Raw genomic sequence first — 7,307 nt, 5'->3', positions numbered from 1 at the left:
TAACAAAGCTGGAAAAGGGACAGATTTAGCTACTCTGCAGCCAAACCTAGCAGAAATAGACCACATCTCTGTGGGCAAGTTCCCCTCAACAGCTCTGCCTATTACTCAGGCTCCTCCCCAGCCCTCGCCAGCCCTCCTCTACAAAGGAAGTCCACCCTGCTTGCAACTTCAAAGAGTCGCCACCAGAGGGAGCGCCTCCCCAGGGCTGGTACTGGCTGGCTCTCTTCCTTCCATTCCAAACTCTCCTCGCTTTCTCTTTACTTGCTTTCTCCTTTTCTGTTTTTGTTGGTATTTTAATTTCAGAAGTACCTGAGAGTCTTAAAAAGCACAAGAGTCCAAACAGAATTTGGACAGCTCCCAAATCTTCTGTATTGTTTCTGCCTTTTATTGGCTAGTTGTTAATTACTAACAATCCTGTTCGAAGACTTGTTAGAACCTTGAGAATTTGACAATTTAATTTGGGCCTTAGGAACATCATTTCTTTGAAGATGATATTCTAATCCAGAAGTTTTATGAATACAGGCTGGTTGGACAGACGGGCTGACGAAGGAGCCTTGAAGGGCTGCTTTCTCAAACAGCTCGAAATGAAGGTAGGATGTGAGAGGCAAGTGGACCACAGATCCTGGAAAAGGGTGGACGGACCACAGGATTCCACGTGGTAGTTACCACCTGCGGGTGGACCCAGTAGCACCAAGGGCTGGACAGGAGCGCAGCGCTCAGTCCCTGGCCCTCAATCAGGCCGCTGGCCTGGGAGAGGGGCGGGGATAGGGACTGGGGGCAAGAGGTGGAGCAACAGAAGCGGGAATAGGGCCAGGGGTTAGAGGGCAGAATCATCTTCTCTTAAAAGTTAAAAAACAGGTCTTGAAGTTAAAAAACAGAAAGGGAGAAAGCAAGTAAAGAGAAAGGGAGGAGAGGTGGAGGGGCAGTTTGAGGCGGAAGGAAGAGTCGAGGGTCAGGGGTTCAGGGTCAGGGTTTGGGGCTAGGGGGCAAGGGCAAGGTTAGGCATTGGGTTGGGGGCAGGAGATGGGGTTAGAGACAGCGGTGGGGCTGGAGAGGGGGGAAAGTCAAGGGTGGAAGGGACAGTCGGGGGCGGGGGTGGGGAGGTAGTCAGGCGCAGGGGGGATGCGGGTGTGCGCGGGCCCCGGACTCCTCGACATGCCGTTGGAACTCGACCCTGATGCCCCCGCCATGAGGTTCCAGCATCCAGATTGTTGCGGTTCTTGAGCGCCGGGCTCACCCTCCTGGACAACGTCTTCTAGTCGTAGACGAGGAAGTATTGATATACTTCTTCCCACTGTCCGTCTTGCGCTCGGCCGCTTTCTGCTGTCCACAGGGTTGAGGAGAAAGTCCACCTCTACTCTGCCCGAAGCCAGAGAAGCGCCGGCAGATGTCACCCGGCGTGCGAAGGCGAGCGTCCGCGCTCACCGCGCAGGCGCAGTTCCGCCGCCGAGCCTACACGCCCGCCGCCCGCCGGTGCGGGTGGGTGCGGAGCGGACCAGCCAGCCAGCCAGCCAGCCAGCCAGCCAGCCAGCCGCCCGCCTTGGAGTAACGGTGTAGTGTACCCCTTTTTGGCCGCTCCGCTGGATGTGCAGGCCTCCGCCCTTATTTCAGTTTTTTAATCAAAACACTTCTATCCTCTCGGTCTGTCTCTCATACTGGGGACACAGGATTACTGAGCTTTGAAGATTTGATGGACTGTTCAAGAAAGGAAACCAGTCATAAGCATGGAATGGAGAGTGTGAAGAAGGGGAAAGAAGGCTCTGGAGTCAGGAAAACCCAAACCGAGCCCAACTCCTGTCTTCTGTGAACTGAGAGACCTTAGATCACTGCACCTCTCAGAGCTGTGATGGGACCAGCATTTATATTGGAGAGTTGTGAGAATAATGTGAGATGCCAGTTTTTATGTGTGTGAATTAGTGATACCAGTAGCATCTACCTCACTTGGTTGCTTTGAGAACTGAATGGAATAATGCACATCAGTTCAGTTCAGTTCAGTCGCTCAGTCGTGTCCGACTCTTCGCGACCCCATGAATCGCAGCACGCCAGGCTCCATCGCCTGTTTCTTAGTAGACACTCAAAAATGTTGGCTCTTTTAAAAGTATTAATACAAAGAACAACTCATAGTCCTGTAGGCCCTTAATCTCAGTTATTTACCTTATAGCTCTAACCTCATCTGTTCTATAGATGTAGAGACAGGTCCAGAAAGGGTGGGCGCTTCCTCAGGATCACCTATAGAATGAGAATCAGGGTAGGGATCATTATCTTCCTTTAGTACCCAGTATAAAGCCAGCAGCAAAGACAGAAATCCCAGGCTCTTAGGGTGAACTGTCAAAGAGGGTTTTCTTTTTCTTTTGCTAAAGTTAGGAGGCCACCTGGATGGCAGAACAGACAGGACCTTGCCCACAGGCATGGGGGCTCAGCACCCAGCAGCTGATAAAGTCTTCTGCACAGTACCCACCTCCTGCACTTGACTTTGGACTTAGATCCATTTGGTTATTTCTAGGTGGCAGTTCAGCCTGCTTTCTGGGAGCTCAGAGGAAGTCAAGGTCTTTTACCAATGAGTTATAATTGAATTCCTAATTCCATGCTTATCATCCTGCGTTCTCTCAACACCTTATGTTCCAGATACTTTAATTAATTGATCCAGTAAATATTTGAGTGTCTCCTTTGTAGCCAGATCAGGGAGGTCTTGCCCCTTATAGGCTTGAAAGGGCAAGGGGAGGAGCTACCACTGGAGCCTGGGAGAGTGGCAGGATGGAGAGGGTTGCCTGCCTGGCAGGATCTGTGCAGCCAACCCATGAGACCCAGAAGGGAGGTAGTAGATAATAAGAAACATAGAAGAATGCAGGGAAGCACATATCTCAAAGATAGGCAGATTACTGTACTGAGGACCTAGTGTCTGTTATGCTCCGAGCCCATATCTCCGATCCAACCATGAGAGTGAACAAGTCCACCACAGTAATGCAAAAGCAAGAAGGGAAGTTTATTTCTAGCGTGCTAGGGCTCAAGCCTCATCCGACGCAGCGGAATCAGTCGAGAGCCCCGAACAAAGGAGTATGGAGGCTTATATACAGGCAGTTCTTTGTCTCAGTTACAGGAGTAGCTGGTGTTACATGATTGTCTAGCCAGGATGAGCGCATGTCCTGTCTCTTTCTGGTTGGTGTGTACGGGAAGTCTTCCTAATTTGGTCAAGGAATGCTGTTTTTTCCAGCTAACAGGAAACATGACTCAGGTCCCTGGTGCTATTCACCTCACTGAGCCGTCCGGCCTGCCTGACAGTGTCAAAATTAACAGAAAATTGGAAATAATAAGAAAGAGTCCAATGGAAATGCTGAAATTATTTAAAAGAAAAAAAAGAGAGAGATGAAGAGCTCTGGGCTTATCAGTAGACTTGAGATATCCAAAGAAATGATTACAGATATTGATGATAGGTCAATAAAAATTACTTAGACTGAAACACAAAGAGAAAAAGGAGTAAAAACAAACAACAGAGCTCTAAAGAGTTGCAATACCATATTGAACAGTCTAATACCCATGTAGCTGAAATCCCAGAAGAGATAACAGAGCAGAAGTATTCAAAGAGGTAGGCTGAAAATGTTCCAAAAATAATGAAAGAGATGAAATCATAGACCCAAGAACACAGAGACTCTCAACAGGATTTTCTTTTTTTAATCTAGATGCACTAAATTAAAATTGCTGGAAACCAAAGGTAAAGTGAAAATGTTGAAGGTAGTCCGAGAAAAGGATACATTACATTCAGAGGAACAAAGACAAGAATTGCATTTTTAAAGAGCTGAAAGGAAAAATATGGTGAACAGAAAAAGCTATACCAGTGAAAATATCTTTCAAAAATTTAGGCAAAAATACAGATGCTTTTGGACAAACAAAAGCCAAGAGAATGAATTCCCAATTCCCCGGTGGCTCAGAGGGTAAAGCACCTGCATGCAATGCGGGAGACCTGGGTTCGATCCCTGGGTTGGGAAGTTCCCCTGGAGAAGGAAATGGCAACCCACTCCAGTATCCTGCCTGGAGAATCCCATGGATGGAAGACCCTGGTGGGCTACGGTCCATGGGGTCGCAAGGAGTCAGACACGACTGAGCGAGCTCACTTCATAAGAAATATTAAAGGAAGTTTTTCAGGCAGAAGATATATGATATCAGAAAAAAACCTGGATTTATAGTAAGAAATGAGCAACACCAGCAATGATAACAATAAAGACAAATGAAAAATACTTTGGGGGCTTTCCAGATACACAATCATACCACCTGCAAGGGATGGATTGACTCCCTTTCTCCCCCATTCTTAGGCCTCTTCCTGATTTCTCTTACTTTTCTCCTAATGCTGCCAGTACAATGTTGAGGGCCTCTTTGGTTTATTGCTGATCTTACTGAAATACCCTTAGTATTTCTGTGTTAAGTTAGATTCCGGCTTTAGGAACAAAGTGTATATATTTTATCATATTAAGAAATCACTCATAAATTTCACTGTGTGTGGGGTTTTGATCAGGAGCTTTTTCAGCATCTATGGAAATAACCATATGATTATCTTCCTAAATCTGTTAATCTGATATAATATATTAATGGTTTCCCTAATCCTACCTGTTCATGGTATATGGTGACGTGATGTTAGATTGTTTCCTAATGTTTTCGAGTATAATATTTCTATTTTCCAGGCAAGAATACTGGAGTGGTTTGCCATTTCTTCCTCCAGGGGATATTCCCAACCCAGGGATTGAACCCTTGTCTCCTGTGTCTCTTGAATTGACAGGCAGATTCTTTACCACTGAGCCACCTGGGACGGAGAAGGCAATGGCACCCCACTCCAGTACTCTTGCCTGGAAAATCCCATGGACGGAGGAGCCTGGAAGGCTGCAGTCCATGGGGTCGCACAGAGTCGGACACGACTGAGCGACTTCACTTTCACTTTTCACTTTCATGCATTGGAGAAGGAAATGGCAACCCACTCCACTGTTCTTGCCTGGAGAATCCCGGGGACGGGGGAGACTGGTGGGCTGCCGTCTATGGGGTCACAAAGAGTCCGACACAACTGAAGTGACTTAGCAGCAGCAGCAGCAGCACCTGGGAAACCCATTTTATTCAAATAGTTGCTTTAATAAAGTAATTCAGTCTATAGTTCTCTTTTTCATGCTCTTTGTACAAAATTGAGTTTAAATACCAATGTAATACTTGCTATAGAAGAAAGAAATTGAAAGTTTTTCTTCATTTTAAAAGCGTTGCAAACAATTTATGGTGCATCAGAGGTCTCTATCTTTACAGATTTGGCTAACTTCTATGAACCTTTCTGGAGCTGATTTGTGTGTGTGTGTGTGTGGTGGCAGGGAAATTCGTTGGTAATGTTCTCTGTTTCTTCTATGGACATTCATCTGCTTAAGTTTTCTATCATTAATTGGCTTGTTTGGTAAATTGTATTTCCTTAGGAAACAGTCAATTGTATCTAAACATGCAAATGTTTTTGCATTAAAGTTTGCAAAGTAGTTTCTTTTTATTTTTATTGATTTTCTTTATTTATTTTTTGGCACTCGACACAGCTTGTGAAATCTCAATTCCCTGACCAGGGATTGAACTTGGGTCACAGCAGTGACAGCATTGAATCCTAAGCGCTAGGACACTAGGGAACTCCTTTTGATTTTTAAAATTTCTTCTATTTCAATTATATCTCCACTGTCCTTTCTTCCTTACATTGTGTATCTGTGATTTGTCCCTTTTATTCTTGATTACATTAGCTAGTAGTATGTTTTCTTTCATCCTTTTTTTTAGAAAACTAAAAATTTAATTTATTCATTAGAGCTGTTTTTTTCCAAACCTCTCATTCATTTCTACCTTTAGCATTATTATTTTCTTCCTGTGGTTTCTTTGTTGTTCTTTTGCTGGATATTGTGACATGTGTCCCCTAAGTTGTGTCTGACTCTTTGTGACACCATGGACTGTGGCCCCCAAGGCCCCTCTGTCCACAGGATTTTCTAGCCAAGAATACTGTAGTGGATTGCCATTACCTCCTCTAGGGGATCTTCCCAACCCAGGGGTCAAACCCAGGTCTCCTGTGTTGGCAGGCAGATTCTTTACCACTGAGCCACCTGGGAAGCCCAGATATCATGACTTGCGAATTAATTAATTTTTCCTTTCATTTTTATTCACATATGTGTTTCCTCAAAATGAACTGTGATTCAACATTTTATGAATTCCAACATCCAAGAGAGAATTTTTGAAAATTGTTGAGATGATTTCAAAATGTATATGGAAGAGTAGGAGTGAATTATAGCCTGGACACTTTTAAGATAGAAGAGCAAGCAGGCTTGCCCTCCCAGATATAAGAACTAAGTAAATAGTTAAGATTGTGTGGCACCAGCAGATATAGATAAATAGACCAATAAAAGTGAATAAGAGACCTGACACAGGCCACATATGTCTAGAAATCTGTTGCATGACAGAGGTGGCATATTACATCATTGGGGAAGAGAGAGGTGTTCGACAAAAGGGACTGCCCAGAATGGTTCTCATATGTTAAAGATACAATTGGAACCTAACTCATACTCATACTACATAAGCATCCAGAAAGGACTTACATATGAAAAACAAACTTTAAATTCTTAATGGTAAATATAGGCAAGAAAAATTTTCTGAATCAGACCAAGCAATGACTATTTAATAAAAGGCTGATAAATAGGAATATATTAAAATGTAAAATGTTTGTTCATTCAGTGACACCTTAAAACACAAGCTAAAAATTGGGAGAAGAGATTCACAACATGTGTAACCAACAAAGGTTAGTATCATGAGTGTATTAAAAACTTCAAATTTAGGTAAAAAACACAAGAAACAGCTGATGCCATGAACAGTGTAGGGGAGGCCTGCACTGATGTGAAGACCAAGTACAGTGCTTCAGTTGCAGCTTTGCCGAGAAGTTCCTCAAGGGGGATGGCTCCGGAGACCTGTGCACTGACCTCTTTAAGCACTACCAGCAGTGTGTTCAGAAAGCATAAAGGAGGAGATTCCTGTTGAAGGACTGGAGAGTTCATGGGCCATGGCAAAGAGAAGCCTGAAAGCTCTTCTTGACCTTGAATGTGGACTCCTCAAATCAGGAAATTGAGTACTCTGGATCATGTCAATTAAAACTGAAGATAGCATTGATTTGATGAATTTAAGAGGGAGGAGTTTCCTTTCCTCCTCAATATTTTTTTCTCAATTGTAAAAGATGATGAGCCATCACTTTTTGCTTTGAGATTCCTGGTTTTGGCATCTCAGCAGGAACTCAGTGTTATGAATAATGGGATTATTTGGGATTGTGG

At 44.2% G+C, this 7,307-nt stretch overlaps 1 pseudogene; it reads left to right on the top strand.

The window, feature by feature from the left end:
• LOC102172173 lies at positions 6,850–7,074 on the top strand (annotated as a pseudogene).

The sequence above is a fragment of the Capra hircus genome, chromosome 15 (assembly GCF_001704415.2).
Source record: "Capra hircus breed San Clemente chromosome 15, ASM170441v1, whole genome shotgun sequence".
Lineage (NCBI taxonomy): Eukaryota > Metazoa > Chordata > Mammalia > Artiodactyla > Bovidae > Capra > Capra hircus.
The sequence above is the reverse complement of the archived record's forward strand: the minus strand, read 5'-3'. Positions and strand labels throughout refer to the sequence as shown.